Raw genomic sequence first — 23,449 nt, forward strand, 5'->3', positions numbered from 1 at the left:
GTTCTGTTTTGCCGACTATACACTGCACGTGTGAACGAGGGCTAAGAAGGAGCAGGTAACGTTTCCATGTAGCTTTAGGTTGTGCCCCCAAAGTCTTTCCGCTGCTGGGTCCTAGACCCCCCCAGTCCGTCCCGGCTCAGAGAAGTTTTCATTCCTCCTGTGCTGACAATAATCCGGGAATGTCTCCTGACTCATGTTATTACTCATCTGCAGAAACCCTCAGGAGTGTGGATCCATGGCGCCCTCTACAGACCAATTCTTACATTACAACTATGGAATGAGCAGCGCAGCGTCATTGATGCTCCTTCTAGTGAATGCAGCGCTCCTACTGGCCTGTACCTACTGCAAGAAGTATGTTATATATTATCTATACATCTATGTGTCACTTATCTCCGGCCTATCCTATATATCTCATATCTATCTATCTATCTATCTATCTATCTATCTATCTATCTATCTATCTATCTATCTTATCTCTCTCTGTCTCTCTAACTATCCAGGGCGGGAGTCAGCACCCGGCGAACCCGGGCAAGTGCCGGGTCCCACTAGCCATATATGGACAGTGATGTCAGGATGAGAGAATGTGTCCCAGGCAGAGCGCAAGCGGCTCTGCTCCGGGACTCCATCTCTGGGGAAGCCCCTGACATCACTGTCCATATATCGACAGTGATGTCAGAGGGAGAGAAGGAGTCCTAGGCAGGGCCGGCCTTATGGACGTGCGACCTGTGCCATTGCACAGGGCGCATCACTCCAGCAGGTGAAAGCGGTCGCTGTGCTGGCTCCCTTCCCCTGCTTGTTTCAGAAGCGCACGGGCCCTCAGCAGCCACCTTTCTGACCGGGCACTTCTTCACTCAGTGGCATCGCTACCGCTATAGCAGTTATAGCGGCTTCTAGCAGCGACACCGGACATGAGGGCTCCTGTGCCGCCCGTCGGGACGGGGGATGAGCCCCCCCTGACCGGCGGTGCCGCTAGCAGGTATCTCCCTGCTTTATCTACTAGCGCCACTGTAGCTCCCTGAAGGAGCAGAATCCCCCTCTGGCTGGGGATTCCACTCCTGGAAGGAGCGCTTGATGTCTCTGTCAATATATGGACAGTGACATCAGAGGCAACTCCTGAAGCGGAATCCCCGTCCACAGCAATGCCTGGCTGTGACCAGGGATTCCACTCCAGGAGAAGCCAGTGATGTCACTGTCCATAAATGGACACAGACGACAGGGGCTTCTCATGGAGTGGAATCCCCGGTCACAGCCTCGGCAATGCTGTGGATGGGGATTCCGCTTCAAGTGTTGCCCCTGTTGTCACTGTCCATATATTGACAGAGACATCAAGCGCTCCTTCCAGGAGCGGAATCCCTGGCCACAGGGGGACTCCGCTCCTTCATGGAGCTACAGTGGTGCTAGCTACAGGAAGGGGGGGGGGGTGCTATCTATAAGGGGGCTGTGTGGCACTACCTACAAGGGTGCTATTTGGCACTACCTACTATGAGGCTGTGTGGCACTACCTACAGTGTGCTCTGTGGCACTACCTACAAGGGTGCTGTGTGGCACTACCTACAGGAGGCTGTGTGGCACTACCTTCAAGGGGGCTGTGTGGCACTACCTACAGGAGGCTGTGTGGCACTACCTTCAAGGGGGCTGTGTGGCACTACCTACAAGGGGGCTATGTGGCACTACCTACAGGGGGCTGTGTGGCACTATCTACAAGGGGCTGTGTGGCATTATCTACAGGGGCTGTGTGGCACTATCTACAGTGGGAATCTGTGAGTGGTGGGCTGATGGTCATTTTACTGTGAGTGGGGGGGCCGATGGTCATTTTACTGTGAGTTGGGGGCTGATTGTCATTTTACTGTGAGTGGGCGGCTGATGGTCTTCAAGTGGTTCCCACCTATGACCTCCAATTGAAATTAATATGAAGCAAAAAATACCTGCGGCGCTCGTTTGGTGCTTTTTTTTCCTACGTCTTTTGCATTCGCTTCAACGGCTTAAAGAGGCTCTGTCACCAGATTATCAAATCCCTATCTCCTATTGATCGGCGCTGTAATGTAGATAACAGCAAAGTTGTTGTTTTTTAAAAACTATCATTTTTGAACAAGTTATGAGCAATTTTATATTTATGCAAATTAGTTTTTCAATAGACAACTGGGCGTGTTTTCTCGTTTTACCAACTGGACGTGTATTGTGTTTTTACCAACTGGGAGTGTTTTCTCGTTTTACCAACTGGGCGTGTATTGTGTTTTTACGAACAGGGCGTTGTGAATAGAAGTGTATGACGCTGACAAATCAGCATCATACACTTCTCATCGTTCCCAGCCAGCTTCTTTCACTGCAGACACACAGCGTGACGTCACCCACAGGTCCTTCAACCTTGTCGTCGGACAGAGAAGATACATCGGCTCCAGGCGTCCAAAAGGTTAATATGCTCGTCTCTAGGGAGTTTACTATGCGTACCTGCACATGGTGATGCTGCTGCAGATTCAACTGTACCCTCTGATGCCTGGAGCCGATGTGTCTTCTCTCGTCCGACGCCAAGGTTGAAGGACCTGTGGGTGACGTCACGCTGTGTGTCTGCAGTGAAAGAAGCTGGGTGGGAACGATGAGAAGTGTATGATGCTGATTTGTCAGCGTCATACACTTCTATTCACAACGCCCAGTTGGTAAAAACACAATACACGCCCAGTTGGTAAAACGAGAAAACACGCCCAGTTGTCCATTCGAAAAGCTCATTTGCATAAATATCAAATTGCTCATAACTTGGGCAAAAATGATCGTTTTTCAAAAAAAAAACAACTTTGCTGTTCTCTACATTGCAGCGCCGATCACATGCAATAGGAGATAGGGATTTGATAATCTGGTGACAGAGCCTCTTTAAATAAAAACACACAAAAAAAGGTCACCCAACGCTGTCACCTCTTGAAGGAATTTTTAGGCAGATTTTTTTGCCTTACAAAATACGCTGTGTGAACATACCCTATGAGTGTAGTGCTTGTTTTTAGCCGTTTTATGTCTTTCTCTAAACAATTTTTGGTACGGGGGCCCTGAGGAAATTTTATTTTTCCAGTGCTGCCTCGAGTCCAAAAAGGTTGGGAAACTCTGTACTAGGCTACAAGATCACGCCGGCCGACGCAAGGATCCCGTCGTGGAGCAGCTCAGTTCGTTGTTGGAACGGGGCCTAGGAGAGTACAACTTTTTTTTGTTTGGGGGCACTGTCTGCAAGGGGGAGTTGGGGTGGGCTGTATGGCACGATCTAGAAAAAGGAGGTGGGGGATTATGGCACTGTCTACAGGGAGGCTGTATGGCACAATCTACAGGGGGGCACTATACTGTGTGGGGGCCACTAAGCGGACATTATACTGTGTAGGGGTACTACAGGGGGCAATATACTGTGTGTGGCACTTAGGGGATATAATACAGTGTCCCATACTGTGTGGGGGCACTATATGGGGCATTATACTGTGGGGGGCATTATAGTTTTTTTATGGGGCATTTTTTTTATGATGGTGTGGGGCACCGAAAGATAATTTTGCACTGGGCGCCATCTATTCTAAGGCCGGACCTGGTCCCAGGCAGAGCGCTACAAGCGGCTCTGCTGCGGGATCCCTTCTCTGAGGAAGCCCCCGACATCACTATCCATATATGGACAGTGATGTCAGGAGCAGAGCAGGAGTCCCAGGCAGTAGTGCTCTGCCCAGGACTATGGCTCTGGCGTTGCCCCTGACAACACTGTCCAAATATGGACAGTGACATCAGGGGCTTCTCCTGAAGCGGAATTCCCAGCCAGAGCAAAGTGATGTTTTCATATCTATCTATTTATCTATCTATCTATTTATCTACCACATATCCAGGGGCGTAGCTAGGGGAGGGCAAGCGGGGCATGTGCCCCGGGCGCAGTTCAGAGGGGGGCGCCAGCTCCACCTCCTCCTGCACTATAATTGTACCTGTGTCGCAAGGACACAGGTACAATTAGAAGCAATGAATGACCGGGCACGTTCCGTGCCCGGCCATTCATCGCCTCTCCACGAATGAAGCGACTGGTACCTTTTGTACCAGTGACGCTTCCGTCGATGAAAGGCGCTGACTGACTGACAGGGAAAGTCATCCTGCCCAGCCAATCAGCGCCTTTCATAGACGCCGCGTTCAACCCCCTGGAGACCTGCGCAGAAGAGAGCAGGTCTCCATGGCTGCCGGAAGTGTGTGGCTGTATCTGCCCCCGGGGGGGGGGGGACTTTGTCTACTCGCGGGGGGCTTTACGGGGGGTGTCTATCTACAGGGGGACTATATCTACAGGGCTGGGCTATATACAGGGGGACTATATCTACAGGGGGGCTATATACAGGGGGACTATATTTACAGGGGGCTATATACAGGGGAACTATATCTACAGGGGGCTATATCTACAGGGCTGGGCTATATACAGGGGGACTATATCTACAGGGGGGCTATATACAGGGGGACTATATTTACAGGGGGCTATATACAGGGGGACTATATCTACAGGGGGCTATATCTACAGGGCTGGGCTATATACAGGGGGACTATATCTACAGGGGGGCTATATACAGGGGGACTATATCTACAGGGGGGCTATATACAGGGGGACTATATCTACAGGGCTGGGCTATATACAGGGGGACTATATCTGCTGGGCTATATACAGGGGGACTATATCTACATGGGGACTATATCTACAGGGGGGCTATATACAGGGGGACTATATCTACAGGGGAGCTATATACTGGAGTGGGCTGTCTATAGAGCACCATATACAGGGGTGGGCTATATAGTATATAGCCCCCTGTAGATATAGCCCACCCCTGTATATGGTGCTCCATAGATAGCCCAACCCAGTATATAGCCCCCCCTGTAGATATAGTCGCCCTTTATATAGCCCAGCCCTGTAGATATAGCCCAGCCCTGTAGATATAGCCCCCTGTAGATATATTCCCCCTGTATATAGCCCACCCCTGTATATAGCCCCCCTATGTATAGCCCACCCCTGTAGATATAGCCCCCCTGTGTATAGCCCACCCCTGTGTATAGCCCACCCCTGTATATAGCCCCCCTCTGTAGATATAGCCCCCCTGTGTATAGCCCACCCCTGTAGATATAGCCCCCCTGTGTATATCCCAGCCCTGTGTATAGCCCACCTCTGTAGATTGGTCCCCCTGTAGATTGGTCCCCCTGTAGATATGGTCCCCCTGTAGATATGGTCCCCCTGTAGATATAGCCGACCCTTGTCTATAGTCCCCCTGTAGATATAGCCCACCCCTGTATATAGTATCCCACAAATAGCTCCCCTATAGTGCTCCACAGAAAGCCCACCCCTGTATATAGCCCCCTTGTACATATAGTCCACCCCTGTATATAGTGCTCCACAGATAGCCCACCCTTGTATATAGTATATACAGGGGTGGGCTATCTGTGGAGCACTATATACAGGGGTGGACTATCTAGTGGAGCACTATATACAGGGGTGGACTATATGTACAAGGGGCGGCTATATACAGGGGTGGGCTATCTGTGAAACACTATATACAGGGGTGGACTATATGTGGAGCACTATATACAGGGGTGGACTATATGTACAAGGGGGCTATATACAGGGATGGGCTATATCTACAGGGGGCTACATACATGGTTGGGCTATCTGTAAAGCTCTATATACAGGGGTGGGCTATATCTACAGGGGGCTATATACAGGGTTGGGCTATCTGTAGAGCACTATAGGGGGAGTTATTTGTGGGACACTATATACAGGGGTGGTCTATATGGGGAGCACTGTCTACAGGGGGCTCTATGGCAGGCACTATCTACAGGGGGCACAGTGTGTGTGTGGGACACGGTGTATGGTGCTATTATAATTAGAGGTGCAGTGTATGGCGCTATTATATTTAGGGGCGTAGTGTGTGGTATAATGATAACTTTATATTTATTTATAGGTGCAGAAATGTTGGTAAAGTGAGAAGCTGAAGAAATGCGAGCGGCAAACATCAGAAAAGGGCTGTGACCGGGAGAAGTCATCATAGAGGTCTGGACCAAATGGAGAAAAAGAACTAGAATCTGAGACGTCACCGGTGAGTCACTTAATGTAAATGTTCATTCTGCCTCTAATCAGCACTGTAGTCACTGTATGATCTGCAGCGAGATGATTATGATAGGATTTATTTTTTGTGAAACGGCATCTCCCAGCATATCCTCACCATTGTTCTGGCTATGCTGGGAGCTGTAGTTTTACGCCGTACAAACCTATACGGCAGGGGTTGCACAGCTGTATTTGTTCTGGGGCTGTATATATGTACCGAGCTTGGTTCTCATGTTGTGTATAGAACCATATTGCTTGTGAAATGTACAAATAATTTTATGCTCGCGTTACATAAAAAGAAATGACACGTCGATTGGTAGAGAAAACAAACACGGCGAGGGGGAAGGAGATGTCGGGAAAGAGGTTGGGGGGGGCGCCAAACTGAATCTTTGCCCCGGGTGCTGGAGAACCTAGCTACGCCTCTGACATATCTATCTACCGGGGCAGACGTTCGCTGTGTCTCTTCCTGCATCCATTATGGGTATGATATATCCCTTTGATATGCCTCATATGCAGCATAACGGGACATTAAGAAGTGATTGAACCAATCTGAAGACAATCAGCCCATTCACAGCAAGATACCATTACGTCGTGAAACTACTACATAGCGAGATATAATAAGATCAACAGCAACTTGTAGACAGTTTCTAGATAGGAAAGGATTTTTTTCTACTGTGGACAGAGTAAAACTAAACAAAAAAAATATTGCAAAGAGATTTTTCTATGTTAATCGAGTGTGGAGTGCTCCTTTAAACAATGTAAAATCAGCTAATTGAATGTAAAGTGAATGTCCGTCCTTGAACGCCATTTAGTTTTTCCCAAATTTCTGTTTTGATTAATTTCCTAACACGTTTACATCGGTTGGTGCTTCTTTTCATGACCTAAAGTTACATCAAATTCTGGCTTCCTGCAGCCACCACTAGAGGGAGCTTACTGCATACTGTATATACATTGAACTAAATAATTACACAGTATGCAGTTAGCTCCTGAGCTCCTCCTAGTGGTGGCTACAGAAAGCTAGAATTTTATTATTTAACTCTATGTCTAGAGCGGGTGGGGGATTTGGAGCTTTGGAACAGAAAAACTGAGCTCTGGTGTAATACTAGTTGAATAGTCACATGTTATACTATATTCCCCCTGTAGTGGCCGCTGCAGGAGAAATGAGCAGCTCTGTAATGAGACAAAGCACGTTACAGACATAGCCAATTTTTTTTTTTTTTTCTTTGCCGCACTCCAAGAGTCTTAACTTTTTGATTTTTTCCGCCAACATAGACATAGGGGGGCTTGTTTTTTGCGGGACGAGTTGTGTTTTTTTAATGGCACCATTTATTGTACCATTTGGTATAATGCATTGAGAAAATTATTAAATTAAAATTTGTTGAATGGAATGGGAAAAAAACGTAAATTCTACCATAGTTTTTTTGGTTTTAGTTTTCATAGCGTTCAGGCACCCTGTGATTTAATTGCGGTGAGGCGATCGGGGGACAGGGGGAGCCCCCACCCTCTGTCTAACTACTCAGATGCCACGGTCGCTATTGACACTGCATCTGAGAAGTTAAATAGCTAGTACCGCGTATGGTGCAGGCTCCATTGCTAAGCCGGCGCCATGTTGTTGGAGCGCACATCTGCCCTACATGTATGGGTGAAGGGGCAAGGCCACACCGTTCATGAGGCGAGGTGAGACTCTCACCTCAGGCGGCAGGCCACTGTCCACAGGGGGCCCTATGTGGAGCACTATCTACAGGGGGTTCTATGAGGCGCACTATCCACAGGGGGCTCTATTGGGGGGCACTATCTGCAGGGGCTCTATGGGGGCGCTATCTTCAGTGGGCACTGTGTGTGTGTGTGTGTGTGTGTGTGTGTGACATAGTGTATGGTGCTATTATAGTCAGGAGCGCAGTGTATGGTGCTATGATATTTAGGGGCGGAGTGTGTGGCACCATGATAATTTTATCTTCGTTTATAGGTGCAGAAATGTCTGAAATGTGAGAAGATGAAGACATCTGAGAGGCAAACTGCAGAAATGGACCGTGGCCAGGAGAGGTTGTCACAGAAGTCTGGACCGGAAGGAGAGGAAAAAAGAAAAACAACGACTAGAATCTCAGAAGACGTCTTCTGTGAGTCACTCAGTGTAACTGTTTATTTTGCCTCTAATCATTAGTGTAGTTACTGTATGATCTGCAGCGAGATAATAGAGGGTTACGATTTTTTTTTTTTAAACACAAACTCCCAGCATATCCTTACCATTGTTCAGGCCATAATGGGAGCTGTTATTTAACTTCGTACAAACCTGTAGGGCAGGGGTTACATTGAATTTGCTAATTATCTCTGTAATTAGCTGTATTTGTGCTGGTATTGTATATATGTACTAAGCTTGGTTCTGTGCTGTATATATGTACTGAGCTTGGTTCCGGTGCTGTATTTATGTACTGAGCTTGGTTCTGCTGCTATATATATATATTGAGCTTGGTTCTGGTGCTGTATATATGTACTGAGCTTTGTTCTGGTGATGTATTTATGTACTGAGCTTTGTCCTGTGCTGTAGTTATGTATTGAGCTTGGTTGTGGTACTGTATGTACTGAGCTTGGTTCTGGTGCTTTATATATGTACTGAGCTTTGTTCTGGTGCTGTATATATGTACTGAGTTTTGCTCTGGTTCTGTATTTATGTAATGAGCTTTGTTCTGGTGCTGTATTTATGTACTGAGCTTTGTTCTGGTACTGTATATATGTACTGAGCTTGGTTCTGGTACTGTATATATGTATTGAGCTTGGTTCTGGTTATATTAATGTATTGAGCTTGGTTCTGAGGCTGTATATATGTACAGAGGTTGGTTCTGGTGCTGTATTTATGTACTGAGCTTGGTTCTAGTGTTGTGTTTATGTACTGAACTTTGTTCTGGTGTTGTATCTATGTACTGAGCTTGGTTCTGTTGCGGTATATATGCACTGAGCTTTGCTCTGGTGCTGTATATATGTAATGAGCTTGGATGTGGTTCTGTATTTATGTACTGAGCTTCGTTCTGGTGCTGTATATATGCACTGTGCTTGGTTCTGGTGTTGTATATATGTACTGAGCTTTGTTCTGTTGCTGTATATATGTACTGAGCTTGGATATGCTGTTGTATATATGTACAGAGCTTGGTCCTGGTGATGTATATATGTACTGAGCTTGGTTCTGGTGTTTGTATTTATGTACTGAGCTTAGTTCTGGTGTTGTATTTATGTACTGAGCTTGGTTCTGGTGTTGTATTTATGTACTGAGCTTGGTTCTGGTGTTGTATATATGTACTGAGCTTTGTTCTGGTGCTGTATATATGTGCTGAGCTTGGTTCTGGTGTTGTGTTTATGTACTGAGCTTTGCTCTGGTGTTGTATATATGTACTGCTCTTGGTTCTGTGCTGTATATATGTACTGAGCTGTGTTCTGTAGCTGTATTTATGTTCTGAGCTTGGTTCTGGTGTTGTATATATGTGTGAGCTTGGTTCTGGTGCTGTATTTATGTTCTAAACTTTGGGGCTATATTTATGTATGGAGCTTTGTTCTGGTGCTGTATATATGTACAGAGCTTTGTTCTGCTGCTGTATATATGTGCTGAGCTTGATTCTGGTGTTGGGTTTATGTACTGAGCTTTGCTCTGGTGTTGTATATATGTACTGCTCTTGGTTCTGTGCTGTATATATGTACTGAGCTGTGTTCTGTAGCTGTATTTATGTTCTGAGCTTGGTTCTGGTGTTGTATATATGTGTGAGCTTGGTTCTGGTGCTGTATTTATGTTCTGAGCTTTGTTCTGGGGCTATATTTATGTATGGAGCTTTGTTCTGGTGCTGTATATATGTACTGAGCTTGGTTCTGATGTTGTATATATGTACTGAGCTTGGATCTGGTGTTGTATATATGTACTGAGCTTGGTTCTGGTGTTGTATATATGTACTGAGCTTGGTTCTGCTGCTGTATAAATGTACTGATCTTGGTTCTCGTGTTGTATTTATGTACTGAGCTTGGTTCTGCTTCTGTATATATATATGTACTGATCTTGGTTCTCGTGTTGTATTTATGTACTAAGCTTAGTTCTGGTGTTGTATATATGTATTGAGCTTTGTTCTGGTGTTGTGTTTATGTGCGGAGCTTGGTTTGGTGCTATATATATGTACTTAGCTTGGATCTGGTGTTGTATATATATGTACTAAGCTTGGTTCTGGTGTTGTATGTATGTATTGAGCTTTGTTTTGGTGCTGTATATATGGGTTCAGATTTGTTCTGGTGCTGTATATATGTAGTGTGCTTTGTTCTGGTACTGTGAATATGTACTGAGCTTTGTACTGGTTCTGTATATATGTAATGAGCTTTGTTTTAGTTCTGTATTTATGTACTGAGCTTGCTTCTGGTGTTGTATATATGTACTGAGCTTGGTTTTGGTGCTGTATATATGTACTGATCTTTGTTCTGATGTTGTATATATGTATTGAGCTTGGTTCTGGTATTGTATATATGTACTGAGATTGGATCTGGTGCTGTATATATGTACTGAGCTTGGATCTGGGGCTGTATTTATTTATTGAGCTTTTTTCTGGTGCTATATATATATATATACTGAGCTTTGTTGTGGTGCTATATTTATTTATTGAGCTTGTTTCTGGAGCTGTATATTTGTACTGAGCTTGGTTCTGGTGTTGTATATATGTATGAGCTTGGTTTTGGTATTGTATATATGTATGAGCTTGGTTCTTCTGTTGTATTTAGGTACTGAGATTTGTTCTGGTGCTGTATATATGTATGAGCTTGGTTCTGGGGATGTATATATGTACTGAGCTTGGTTCTTGTGCTGTATATATGTACTGAGCTTGGTTGTGGTATTGTATATATGTATGAGCTTGGTTCTGGGGATGTATATATGTACTGAGCTTTGTTCTGGTGCTGTATATATGTACTGAGCTTGGTTCTGGTGTTGTATATATGTATGAGCTTGGTTGTGGTACTGTATATATGTATGAGCTTTGTTCTGGTGCTGTATATATGTATGAGCTTGGTTGTTGTACTGTATATATGTATGAGCTTGGTTCTGGTGTTGTATATATGTCAGAGCTTTGTTCTGGTGTTGTATATATGTATAAGCTTGGTTCTGTTGTTGTATATATGTATGAGCTTGGTTCTGATACTGTATATATGTACTGAGCTTGGTTCTGTTGTTGTATATATGTATGAGCTTGGTTCTGTAGCTGTATTTATGTACTGAGCTTGGTTCTGGTGTTGTATATATGTATGAGCTTTGTTCTGGTACTGTATATATGTACTGAGCTTGTTCTAGTGCTGTATATATGTACTGAGCTTGGTTGTGGTATTGTATATATGTATGAGCTTGGTTCTGGGGATGTATATATGTACTGAGCTTGGTTCTTGTGCTGTATATATGTACTGAGCTTGGTTGTGGTATTGTATATATGTATGAGCTTGGTTCTGGGGATGTATATATGTACTGAGTTTGGTTCTGGTGTTGTATATATGTATGAGCTTGGTTGTGGTACTGTATATATGTATGAGTTTTGCTCTGGTGCTGTATATATGTATGAGCTTTGTTCTGGTGTTGTATATATGTATGAGCTTTGTTCTGGTGCTGTATATATGTATGAGCTTTGTTCTGGTGTTGTATATATGTATGAGCTTGGTTCTGGTGTTGTATATATGTATGAGCTTTGTTCTGGTACTGTATATATGTACTGAGCTTTGTTCTAGTGTTGTATATATGTATGAGCTTGGTTCTGGTGTTGTATATATGTATGAGCTTGGTTCTAGTGCTGTATATATGTACTGAGTTTTGTTCTGGTGTTGTATATATGTATGAGCTTGGTTCTGGTGTTGTATATATGTATGAGCTTGGTTGTGGTACTGTATATATGTCAGAGCTTGGTTCTGGTGCTGTATATATGTCAGAGCTTGGTTGTGGTACTGTATATATGTCAGAGCTTTGTTCTGGTGCTGTATATATGTATGAGCTTGGTTGTGGTACTGTATATATGTACTGAGCTTTGTTCTGGTGCTGTATATATGTATGAGCTTGGTTGTGGTACTGTATATATGTACTGAGCTTTGTTCTGGTACTGTATATATGTACTGTGCTTGGTTCTGGTGTTGTATATATGTATGAACTTGGTTGTGGTACTGTATATATGTCAGAGCTTGGTTCTGGTGCTGTATATATGTCAGAGCTTGGTTGTGGTACTGTATATATGTCAGAGCTTGGTTCTGGTGCTGTATATATGTATGAGCTTGGTTGTGGTACTGTATATATGTACTTAGCTTTGTTCTGGTGCTGTATATATGTATGAGCTTGGTTGTGGTACTGTATATATGTACTGAGCTTGGTTCTGGTACTGTATATATGTACTGAGCTTGGTTCTGGTGTTGTATATATGTATGAGCTTGGTTGTGGTACTGTATATATGTCAGAGCTTGGTTCTGGTGCTGTATATATGTCAGATCTTGGTTCTGGAGCTGTAATTATATAGAATATATTTATAATTACAAAATTGCAGGGCAGATGGAATTGTTTTCAATCCATTGTATATTTAATGGGAACCTGTCTGGTAGTTTTAACCCCTTGTTTTTCCCTTGTATGTTTTTTCTCAGATGCAGCAAAATCTATAAAATCAACTTTTAAAACGGCGCACACTATATGCTAATTACTCATCAGAGTGTCATGGTGCGGTGCCGCTATCCTGAAGAGTCACATAGCCCTGCCCCCAAACCCACCTTTCCATGTTTGAGTGACATCCCCCCGGCTGTTATACATCACTACCAGTCTCCTCCAACTTTCTCGGATGCGCCATTTCCTTGTACTCCTTGGGCACGCACCGAAATATGTAATAAAATATGAGCTAGAAAAGTGATGCAAGTGACGTCTAACATGTTTATGAAAGACTTGTGCCACTTAAATGCTGTATAATAAAAAGTTCTGCAGCTTTCTTATATATTTTATGGTTCAATTCCTCACCATTTTAAGAGCTCTGCTTGCTATCAGTGAATAGAATCATTATTGTAGTATTCAGAAAGTAAAAACCTATACAGACCTAATACTTCTCACAGCTGAGGGTTCGTTAGAATTGTATCCAGTCTAGACAATCCTCACAAATCTCTGTCCTGTAACGTTAGTTTGTTACAATGTATCAGTCTAGGTGAAATGTGTCAGTCGAGTCCTGGTGGTTTACCTCACATAGGATGTAGTGGTCCTTAATAACTTACAGCAAGCAGAGATCTTAACATAATGAAGACTTGAAACACAAATATATTAGAAAGTTGCAGAACTTTTTAGCTCACATAGGATGTAGAAGAAAAGATCTGGAGTTTGGATTTATGGGGTCTGGTCTGGGGTCTGTGTACGTTTTTTGGTATCTGGCCTGGGGTCTGTATTTAGGGGGTCTGCTCTGGGATCTGTATTTATTTACGAGGTCTTCAGTCTGTATTTATTGATAGGGTCTGTATTTAGGAGGTCTGGTCTGAGGTCTGTATTCCTCTAGGAGGTCTGGTCGGGGTCTGTATTTAGGGGGTCTGATATAGGGTCTGTATTTATTTAGGGGGTCTTGTCTGAGGACTGTATTTAGGGGGTCTGATCTGGGGGTCTGTATTTATTTAGGGGGTCTTGTCTGAGGACTGTATTTAGGGGGTCTGATCTGGGGTCTGTATTTATTTAGGGGGTCTGGTCTGAGGACTGTATTTAGGGGGTTTGATTTGGGGTCTGTATTTAGCTGGTCTGATCTGGGGTCTGTATTTAGGGGATCTGATATGGGGTCTGTATTTATTTAGGGGGTCTGGTCTGAGGACTGTATTTAGGGGGTCTGGTCTGAGGACTGTATTTAGGGGGTTTGATTTGGGGTCTGTATTTAGCTGGTCTGATCTGGGGTCTGTATTTAGGGGATCTGATATAGGGTCTGTATTTATTTAGGGGGTCTGGTCTGAGGACTGTATTTAGGGGGTCTGGTCTGAGGCCTGTATTTAGGGGGTCTGATCTTGGGTCTGTATTTATTTAGGGGGTCTGGTCTGAGGACTGTATTTAGGGGGTCTGGTCTGAGGACTGTATTTAGGGGGTCTGATCTTGGGTCTGTATTTATTTGTGATTCAAATACCGTAGTTCAGGGGGGTGTTCTATATAAATAGACATAAGGGAAAACAATATTTTGTGGCAGTATGGTCGTGCCCCTCGCCCTTATCACAGTGTATGGGTAGTTACCGGGGTGTCCTATAAGCAGGTGACCTCTGTATTGGCTGCCATATTGGATGTCACACAGCTCTATGAAAACAACGTATACGGTCGGTCTGATTAATAAATGGTTAAAGTGTAGAACGTCCCCTGGGATTTCCAGCGCGCCTATATCCTGAATTCTCCGAGTCCAGGCTTCATGATCAGGAAATTGGATGCATCTGGTGCCTATTAATGATGGAGATCTGCCAGGCTTCATACAGAACTGGACGGGCTTCCGTGTAGAATATTGATGGAAACAAACGTACTCCTTATGTTCATGGCTGTAGAGGACTCGGCGCTGGCGTGTGGGGTCCCCAGAGCTTTAGTAATACATCTTATGGGATTAGCGCTTGGAATAGCGGAGACGCGGAACGACCCCGTTTACCGTCGCTGCAACTTGTTGTTTTTTTTGTCTGAAAGGACGACTAACCCCAAAACAGAGAGTCACAGATTTTTGCTACAGATCTCATCTGTACTGTATTCTTTCATGAGTTATTTACAAGTTTCTGACCACTTATAAAATGTGTTCAAAGTGCTGCCCATTGTGTTGGATTGTCAATGCAACCCTCTTCTCCCACTCTTCACACACTGATAGCAACACCGCAGAAGAAATGCTAGCACAGGCTTCCAGTATCCGTAGTTTCAGTTGCTGCACATCTCGTATCTTCACAGCATAGACAATTGCCTTCAGATGACCCCAAAGATAAAAGTCTAAGGGGGTCAGATCGGGAGGCATTTCTTCTGCGGTGTTGCTATCAGTGTGTGAAGAGTGGGAGAAGAGGGTTGCATTGACAATCCAACACAATGGGCAGCACTTTGAACACATTTTATAAGTGGTCAGAAACTTGTAAATAACTCATGAAAGAATAAAGTAACGTTAAAACCAAGCACACCATTGTTTTTCTTGTGAAATTCTCGATAAGTTTGATGTGTCACATGACCCTCTTCCCATTGAATTAACTAAAGTTGGATACAAAATGGCCGACTTCAAAATGGCCGCCATGGTCAACACCCAGCTTGAAAGTTTCCCCCCTCCCATATACTAATGTGTCACAAACAGGAAGTTAATATCACCAACCATTCCCATTTTATTTAGGTGTATCCATATAAGTGGCCCACCCTGTACATTGAATGACCACTTTATTAGAGACACCTGCCCTCTTGATTGTATCTTCCCTGTATGGAAATTAAACACATGACCCTGAACACAGCATAGAATCAAGTGAACACGTTTTCCGTGGATCAATTTCAGTGTGAATCTACATTACAATGGGAATATCTAGTGATCTGATTGACTTAGGCCTCATACACACTTCCGTTGGCCGTTGAACTTCCGTGTGCAGTCCGTTGTTTCACGGACCAGATCAGTGCAACGGCCGAGGCTGTTCATCTGCCAACCTTGTGGGGGTTTCACGTGGAACAGTGTCGAGAGTTTACGGAGAATTGTGTTTGCGGACACTATTTTGTGTAATTCTATTTTCGGTTTTTATATCAAGAAAACAAAGCTACAAGCACTTTAAAAAGTGTTAGAATCTGGATATTCACCTTATAGAGGTTATTCTAGAAAATGTAACTGTGCGAGCAGAGGTGTCACAGGGTCGGAATAAGGTTGGTGGAGACGCCTTGGGAAAAAGTTTGGTCACCCATGGCACTGATAACTGACATCTGTGGGGGGTACGGTTTTCCTGCTGAGTTTTACCTTATTCACAGCTGCCAATCTGAACAAGCTGAGCTGTAGTGTAAATCATGGGGGATGGATACAGCGTCGGAGCATAGAGGAAAACTAAAGCTCATTCCGCCAACTCGTATTTCCCTCATATAAGACCATTGAGGGTGACAACCTTTAATAAAGACCCTTATTTCAGCCCCTAGTCTCTTATAGGAAGGGAATATGGCTCCGTAATAGAAAATGCCAGCGGAGGGAATTTTTACAGACAATGATAATAATGAATTATCTCCTGGAAACATATGATACAAGTTTTGCTATTCTCCATTTTACAGATATAGGACTAAAGAATTTAATTTAATCGAGAATCGAGAGAAACGGACGAATTCTGTGCTCACGAAAGTGGTAAGTGACAATTGTTTGTATCATGGCCAGATATCAGGATCAGCGCCGTCCGTCCTTGTTACATTCATCTAGTCCTTGTTACATTCATCTTGTCCTTGTCACATTCATCTAGTCCTTGTCACATTCATCTGGTCCTTGTTACATTCATCTGGTCCTTGTTACATTCATCTGGTCCTTGTTACATTCATCTGGTCCTTGTCACATTCATCTGGTCCTTGTTACATTCATCTAGTCCTTGTTACATTCATCTAGTCCTTGTTACATTCATCTAGTCCTTGTTACATTCATCTGGTCTTTGTTACATTCATCTGGTCCTTGTTACATTCATCTGGTCCTTGTTACATTCATCTGGTCCTTGTTACATTCATCTGGTCCTTGTTACATTCATCTGGTCCTTGTTACATTCATCTAGTCCTGGTTACATTCATCTAGTCCTTTTTACATATATCTGGTCCTTGTTACATTCATCTGGTCCTTGTTGCATTCATCTGGTCCTTGTTACATTCATCTAGTCCTTGTTACATTCATCTAGTCCTTGTTACATTCATCTGGTCCTTGTTACATTCATCTGGTCCTTGTTACATTCATCTGGTCCTTGTTGCATTTATCTGGTCCTTGTTACATTCATCTAGTCCTTGTTACATTCATCTAGTCCTTGTTACATTCATCTGGTCCTTGTTACATTCATCTAGTCCTTGTTACATTCATCTAGTCCTTTTTACATTCATCTAGTCCTTTTTACATTCATCTAGTCCTTGTTTCATTCATCTGGTCCTTGTTACATTCATCTGGTCCTTGTTACATTCATCTAGTCCTTGTTACATTCATATGGTCCTTGTTACATTCATCTTGTCCCTGTTACATTCATCTAGTCCTTGTTACATTCATCTGGTCCTTGTTACACACATCTAGTCCTTGTTACATTCATCTGGTCCTTGTTACATTCATCTAGTCCTTGTTACATTCATCTGGTCCTTGTTACATTCATCTAGTCCTTGTTACATTCATCTGGTCCTTGTTACATTCATCTAGTCCTTGTTACATTCATCTAGTCCTTGTTACATTCATCTGGTTCTTGTTACATTCATCTAGTCCTTGTTACATTCATCTAGTCCTTGTTACATTCATCTGGTCCTTGTTACATTCATCTAGTCCTTGTTACATTCATCTAGTCCTTGTTACATTCATCTGGTCCTTGTTACATTCATCTAGTCCTTGTTACATTCATCTGGTCCTTGTTACATTCATCTAGTCCTTGTTACATTCATCTGGTCCTTGTTACATTCATCTGGTCCTTGTTACATTCATCTGGTCCTTGTTACATTCATCTGGTCCTTGTTACATTCATCTAGTCCTTGTTACATTCATCTAGTCCTTGTTACATTCATCTAGTCCTTGTTACATTCATCTGGTCCTTGTTACATTCATCTAGTCCTTGTTACATTCATCTGGTCCTTGTTACATTCATCTGGTCCTTGTTACATTCATCTGGTCCTTGTTACATTCATCTAGTCCTTGTTACATTCATCTAGTCCTTGTTACATTCCTCTAGTCCTTGTTACATTCATCTGGTCCTTGTTACATTCATCTAGTCCTTGTTACATTCATCTAGTCCTTGTTACATTCATCTGGTCCTTGTTACATTCATCTGGTCCTTGTTACATTCATCTGGTCCTTGTTACATTCATCTGGTCCTTGTCACATTCATCTGGTCCTTGTTACATTCATCTAGTCCTTGTTACATTCATCTAGTCCTTGTTACATTCATCTAGTCCTTGTTACATTCATCTGGTCTTTGTTACATTCATCTGGTCCTTGTTACATTCATCTGGTCCTTGTTACATTCATCTGGTCCTTGTTACATTCATCTGGTCCTTGTTACATTCATCTGGTCCTTGTTACATTCATCTAGTCCTGGTTACATTCATCTAGTCCTTTTTACATATATCTGGTCCTTGTTACATTCATCTGGTCCTTGTTGCATTCATCTGGTCCTTGTTACATTCATCTAGTCCTTGTTACATTCATCTAGTCCTTGTTACATTCATCTGGTCCTTGTTACATTCATCTGGTCCTTGTTACATTCATCTGGTCCTTGTTGCATTTATCTGGTCCTTGTTACATTCATCTAGTCCTTGTTACATTCATCTAGTCCTTGTTACATTCATCTGGTCCTTGTTACATTCATCTAGTCCTTGTTACATTCATCTAGTCCTTTTTACATTCATCTAGTCCTTTTTACATTCATCTAGTCCTTGTTTCATTCATCTGGTCCTTGTTACATTCATCTGGTCCTTGTTACATTCATCTAGTCCTTGTTACATTCATATGGTCCTTGTTACATTCATCTTGTCCCTGTTACATTCATCTAGTCCTTGTTACATTCATCTGGTCCTTGTTACACACATCTAGTCCTTGTTACATTCATCTGGTCCTTGTTACATTCATCTAGTCCTTGTTACATTCATCTGGTCCTTGTTACATTCATCTAGTCCTTGTTACATTCATCTGGTCCTTGTTACATTCATCTAGTCCTTGTTACATTCATCTAGTCCTTGTTACATTCATCTGGTTCTTGTTACATTCATCTAGTCCTTGTTACATTCATCTAGTCCTTGTTACATTCATCTGGTCCTTGTTACATTCATCTAGTCCTTGTTACATTCATCTAGTCCTTGTTACATTCATCTGGTCCTTGTTACATTCATCTAGTCCTTGTTACATTCATCTGGTCCTTGTTACATTCATCTAGTCCTTGTTACATTCATCTGGTCCTTGTTACATTCATCTGGTCCTTGTTACATTCATCTGGTCCTTGTTACATTCATCTGGTCCTTGTTACATTCATCTAGTCCTTGTTACATTCATCTAGTCCTTGTTACATTCATCTAGTCCTTGTTACATTCATCTGGTCCTTGTTACATTCATCTAGTCCTTGTTACATTCATCTGGTCCTTGTTACATTCATCTGGTCCTTGTTACATTCATCTGGTCCTTGTTACATTCATCTAGTCCTTGTTACATTCATCTAGTCCTTGTTACATTCCTCTAGTCCTTGTTACATTCATCTGGTCCTTGTTACATTCATCTAGTCCTTGTTACATTCATCTAGTCCTTGTTACATTCATCTGGTCCTTGTTACATTCATCTAGTCCTTGTTACATTCATCTGGTGCTTGTTACATTCATCTGGTCCTTGTTACATTTATCTAGTACTTGTTACATTCATCTGGTCCTTGTTACATTCATCTAGTCCTTGTTACATTCATCTGGTCCTTGTTACATTCATCTAGTCCTTGTTACATTCATCTGGTCCTTCTTACATTCATCTAGTCCTTGTTACATTCATCTGGTCATTGTTACATTCATCTTGTCCTTGTTACATTCATCTGGTCCTTGTTACATTCATCTAGTCCTTGTTACATTCATCTAGTCCTTGTTACATTCATCTGGTCCTTGTTACATTCGCCTGGTCCTTGTTACATTCATCTAGTTCTTGCTACATTCATCTGGTCCTTGTTACATTCATCTGGTCCTTGTTACATTCATCTGGTCCTTCTTACATTCATCTGGTCCTTCTTACATTCGTCTGGTCCTTCTTACATTCATCTGGTCCTTGTTACATTCATCTGGTCCTTGTTACATTCATCTAGTCCTTGTTACATTCATCTAGTCCTTGTTACATTCATCTGGTCCTTGTTACATTCATCTAGTCCTTGTTACATTCATCTAGTCCTTGTTACATTCATCTGGTCCTTGTTACATTCATCTGGTCCTTGTTACATTCATCTAGTCCTTGTTACATTCCTCTAGTCCTTGTTACATTCATCTAGTCCTTGTTACATTCATCTAGTCCTTGTTACATTCATCTGGTCCTTGTTACATTCATCTAGTCCTTGTTACATTCATCTGGTCCTTGTTACATTCATCTGATCCTTGTTACATTTATCTAGTACTTGTTACATTCATCTGGTCCTTGTTACATTCATCTAGTCCTTGTTACATTCATCTAGTCCTTGTTACATTCATCTGGTCCTTGTTACATTCATCTGGTCCTTGTTACATTCATCTGGTCCTTGTTCCATTCATCTATTCTAATATTTCGTTCTAACATGGACCTTGATAGAGAATTCTCCGCAATTGAGTTTTCTATATTTTTTTATATTTTAATTTAATGTTTGTAAGGTATTGACCATGGTTGTACCCAGAGAGGAATAATGTTAATTATGTTCCAGGGTCCTTGGTGAACGCCCATTAGTGTTTTTACGGCGGCCACTAACGGGCTTTATTCCGATACAGTAGTACGGCGTTGCATCGGATTAAATAAACAGCGCCAGGAGAAGTTAAAGCTCCCTGCTTTCAGCTACCTGATGTAGCGCCGGGGCTGGGGGCGTCCCTGCTCGAATGGGCGAGATCGAAATAAGTATCGATCGCGCTCGCTTAACCCCTCAGATGCAGCGTTCAATAACGAGCGCCGCATCTGAGTGGTTTTGGAGAGAGGGAGGGAGCTCCCTCTCATCCCACCGGTACCCTGCGATAAGATCGCCCGGTGCCGTTGTCTTCTATGGCAGCCGGGGGCCTAATAAAGGCCCCCAGGTCTGCCTGTTGTTAATGCCTGCTAGATCATGCCAGAGGCATGGCCTAGCAGATGCCTGTCCGTTTTACATGGACAGGCAGTAATACACCGCAATATAAAAGTATTGTAGTGTATTATAAAAGGGATCGGAGGATCGCATAGTAAAGTCCCCTAGAGGGACTAGTAAAAAAGTTAAAAAAAAGTTTAATAAAGTTAATAATAAATAAATAAATAAATAAATAAATAAAGATCCAAAGTGAAAAAAAAAAAAAAAAACATTTTTCCCCTTACAAAAAGCTTTATTATTAAAAAATGTTTAAAAAAGTTACACGTATTTGGTATCGCCGCGTCCGTAACGATCCCAACTATAAAGTTATTACATTATTTAACCCGGTCGGCAAATTGCTGTTTTCTGTGCATCCAGGCTTTAAAAAAATGTTATAAAAGTGATCAAAACGTCGCATGTACTCCAAAATGATACCAATAATAAGCTACAGGTCGTCCCGCAAAAAAAAGCCCTCATACAGCTGCATCGGCAGAAAAAATAAAAAAGTTATGGCTCTTGAAATATAGAGGCACAAAAACAAATAATTTTGGGGAAAAAAGCGTTTTACTGTGTAAAAGTAGTAAAACTTACAAAATCTATATAAATTTGGTATTGTTCAAAATCGTAACAACCCGCTGAATAAAGTGATTGTGTTATTTATATCACACGGTAAACGGCATAAATTTAGGACCCAAAAAAGAGTGGCGAACAAGGTGTTTTTTATTTCTATCCCTTCCAAAAAAAACAACATAATAAAAGTTAATCTATAAATTCTATATCCCAAAATGATGCTATTAAAAAATACAACTTGTTCCGCAAAACACAAGACCTTATACAGCTATGTAGATGCAAAAATAAAAAAGTTATAGCTCTTTGAATGAGACGATGGAAAAACGTAAAAAATAGCTTGGTCATTAAGGTTTAGAATAGGCTGGTCATTAAGGGGTTAAAGAAAATACAAAGCTCCAAATCCCCAGCATAGAGCTGCCACCACTAGAGGGAGCTCTGGAGCTCGCTGTATACTTTGTCCTTAGCGCATGTCCGGGACATGTAATATAAGGGCTGCAGGCAGGGGGCGGGCTAAAAGGAAACAATTTATACTCATCTACTAAATCCCCCACCGCTCCAGCGCCGCTGCTCCGGTAATCTTTCCCTTTAAGGGGTTCAATGAAATATGAATAAACAATATAGCCATCATTAAGTGGGGGAAGTTCTTTGAGCAGTCCCCTCAGCAGTTGAGCAGTCCCCTCAGCAGTTGAGCAGTCCCCTCAGTGGGTGAGCAGTCCCCTCAGTAATTGAATAGTCCCCTCAGCAGTTGAGTAGTCCTCTCAGTGGTTGAGCAGTCTTCTCAGTATTTGAGCAGTCTCCTTAGTAGTAGAGCAATCCCCTCGATAGTTGAGCAGTCCTCTCAATTGTTGAGCAGTCCCCTCAGTGCTTAAAAAGTCACCTAAGTAGTTGAACGGTTCCCTAGGTAGTTGAACAGTCCCCTAAGTAGTTGAGCAGTCCGCTAAATAGTTGAGCAGTCCCTTAAGTGGTTGAGCAGTCCTCTTAGTGGTTGAGCAGTCCACCCAGTAGTTGAGCTGTCTCCTTAGTAGTTGACCATTCCCTTCAGTAGTTAAGCTGTCTTCTCAGTAGTTGAGCGATCCCCTCGGTAGTTTAGCAGCAGTCCCCTTAGTAATTGAGCAGTCCCCTAAGTATTTGAGTAGTCCCTTGCAGTGCTTGAGCAGTCCCTTAAGTTGTTAAACAGTTCCCTCAGTGGTTGGGCAGTCCACTAAGTAGTTGAGCTGTCTCCTCAGTAGTTGAGAAATTCCCTCAGTAGTTGAGAAATCTCCTCAGTAGTTGAGTAATCCTCTCAATAGCTGAGCAGTCCCCTCAATAATTGAGCAGTCGCCTCAGTAGTTCAGCTGTCTCTTCAGTAGTTGAGCAATCCCATTAATAGTTGAGAAATTCCCTCGATAGTTGAGCAGTCCACTCAGTAATTGAGAAGTCCCTTGAGCAGTCCCCTATGTGGTTGAGAAGTGCCCAGTGTAGTTGAGCAGTCCCCTAGGTAGTTGAGCATTCCCCTCAGTAGTTAAACAGTCCTCTCAGTAGTTGAGAAATACTCTCAGTGATTGAGCAGTACTCTCAGTGGTTGAGCAGTCCCCTCAGTGGTTGAGCAGTCTCCTTAGTAGTAGAGCAACCCCCTCGATAGTTGAGCTGTCCTCTCAATAGTTGAGCAGTCCCCTCAGTGTTTAAAAAGTCTCTTAAGTAGTTGAACGGTCCCCTGGGTAGTTGAACAGTCCCCTAAGTAGTTGAGCAGTTTGCTAAATAGTTGAGCAGTCCCTTGAGTGGTTGAGCAGTCCCCTTAGTGGTTGAGCAGCCCACCCAGTAGTTGAGCTGTCTCCTTAGTAGTTGACCATTCCCTTCAGTAGTTAAGCTGTCTTCTCAGTAGTTGAGCAATCC

At 42.9% G+C, this 23,449-nt stretch overlaps 1 long non-coding RNA gene across 1 annotated transcript in view; it reads left to right on the forward strand.

Moving 5' to 3' along the window:
• The first annotated feature begins 270 nt into the window (after positions 1 to 270).
• Positions 271 to 23,449, forward strand: part of LOC142760611 (uncharacterized) — a 28,978-nt gene continuing 5,799 nt past the window's right edge. Inside the window, exons 1-2 of the long non-coding RNA XR_012883327.1 lie at positions 271 to 351; positions 16,317 to 16,386. This is a non-coding gene — a long non-coding RNA (uncharacterized LOC142760611). The remainder of the gene's footprint in view (positions 352 to 16,316; positions 16,387 to 23,449) is intronic.

The sequence above is a fragment of the Rhinoderma darwinii genome, chromosome 4, assembly GCF_050947455.1.
Source record: "Rhinoderma darwinii isolate aRhiDar2 chromosome 4, aRhiDar2.hap1, whole genome shotgun sequence".
Taxonomy (NCBI): domain Eukaryota; kingdom Metazoa; phylum Chordata; class Amphibia; order Anura; family Rhinodermatidae; genus Rhinoderma; species Rhinoderma darwinii.